The sequence below is a fragment of the Belonocnema kinseyi genome, chromosome 7 (assembly GCF_010883055.1).
Source record: "Belonocnema kinseyi isolate 2016_QV_RU_SX_M_011 chromosome 7, B_treatae_v1, whole genome shotgun sequence".
Taxonomy (NCBI): Eukaryota; Metazoa; Arthropoda; class Insecta; order Hymenoptera; family Cynipidae; genus Belonocnema; species Belonocnema kinseyi.
Window position 1 is genome coordinate 137,716,691 of NC_046663.1, and position 2,233 is coordinate 137,718,923.

A 2,233-nucleotide genomic window follows, 5' to 3' on the forward strand; every position below is an offset into this window, starting at 1 on the left:
AATCAATTTTTTTAAAATAAAATTTGCAATAATTTTTTTACAATAATTTTTTTTGCAATGTTTATTATAGTATATCTTTTATTTTACATTGTTTATAATACTTAAAAATACAATATTTGGTATGGAATTTAAGAAGTACTATAATGATAATTATATAAACTAATCATACAAACTAATCATACAAACAAAAAAATCATACATATTGCAGCGTAAATTCACCGGGTAGAGTATTGTAATTGTCCCACCTCTTCATGCAGAATCTATCGCTTTGTCTAAAGTCGCTACATGAGTATAACTAATGTGTAGCTAATAAATACCCCAATCAGAATTTGACGAAAGGATATGACTATACTATAACTTTTTAGTACAGCCTGTTCCACGAGCGTTTATACATATTTGGCGGCTATTTTAAATAGCTGTAAACTTATGCATTTAATACTTTGCTAAAGAAATATTTCGTTAAAAATAATTTTATGAAAAAAATTAGTACAGCGTTACGTAATGCTTAGGTCATTTTTTCTTATTACCATGTCACAACTATGTCACATAGTTGCTTACCCCCCCCCCTCCCCCATAAAAGCGTTACGTAATTTATGGACGATCCCAAACCGAACGTGATTTTCTGTTTCTCGCGTTCGCCTTCGCCATCACTATAGCAATATTTACTATAACTGAGTTGATCGGCTGGCTCTGTACGCGAAAAATGATGTGAACGCTGAATTATCTAATTATATTAAAATTAAAGGGAGCCTACGAATATTCTATTTATTATGATTATCTTTAAACTGATTAATTTCTCTTACGATTGGTTTGAAAAGAGAAATTTTCGGGATAATAAATAAATGAATTTAGAAAAAATTCTTTTCATACTTTAGAATTGTAGTGACATTTCAAAATTTTTTTTTCAAATTAAACTTAAAATATAAATGAAATTGAGATAAATTTAAAAATTAAATAAAATTTAGTTAAATTCCAAATTAAAAAAAAATTTATTTCAATTGTAGCTAAATTCAACATTTAAATAAAGTTTAGTTAAATTAAATTAATTTCTCGTCTGGTGTGTTTTAAAAGAGACATTTTCGACATACTAAGTACATAAGTTTGAAAAGAAGTCTATTCGTACTTTAACATTTATTGTAGTGCAATTTGAAAAATTATTTTTAAAACTAAATTTAAAGATATCAAATACAATTTAGATAATTTCAAAAAGTAAATACAATTTAGTTAAATTCAATATTTAAGTAAAATTTAGTTTACTTAAAGTAAAGTACAGTCAAAAATTGTAAATGTTTCATGGCGTTAAATGGTTTTATATTAAAGCGCAATCTAGATAAAATAAAATAAAACTGTAGTTAAATTTTAAATTTGAATACATTTTTGAAACCAGTAATATTAGAAATAGTGCATTCACATTGAAAAATAAAATTATTAATGGCAGTTCCGTATAATGTAAATGACAAGATTTTTTCACCAGATTTCACAAATTGAATATTTACTTGCAATTTAGTTCATAAATCGAGCATCATATAAATCATTATGTAGTAAATGAAAGGTGATATAGTAATGAACTTAAACAAAGTTTGGTTTCAGGGTATTTTTTATTCTTAGTTTTTATTAAGTACAATTACAAATTTATATACAATACGCATTTTTACCGTTTTATCGGATACATATATGTAGATTGTTTCTTGGCTTCAAATAAAGGAGAGTTTTTAAATAAGCTGGTAAAATTTTTAAGAAAATCTCCGTTATTTTTACAATAATTAGGCAAATTCAACAAAAAACTCAGGAAAGTAATAATTATGATTATAACTGACTCATAAAAATAAAGAATAGATCTAGAGAAGAAATAATATTAAAATAATCTCCGCGTAGTTTACTGAGCCCTCTCACCAGGAGTATCATACATTGTGCAGTATTCTAATAGGTAAATTAAGTTTATTTGAACCATATACAAAATTCAAAGAAAAGTCTGAAATGTGAATAATTTTTGGAACAATTGTCAGGGTGGCTACAGGACAGAAAACAGGAAATAATTCGCCATAATTTTCGAAGCAATTGGGAAATTGTTTGGAATCTTCCAAAATTTAAATTTTCGAATCAAAAAAGGGAACAGAAGATATTAACCAATTTTAATCAATCAATTGGGTTTCAACCCACAAATTCTTTTCGCTCAGCTCAAGCGATTTGACTAATTTGATCATTTTCACTCCGCCCTATAATAGATAATGTA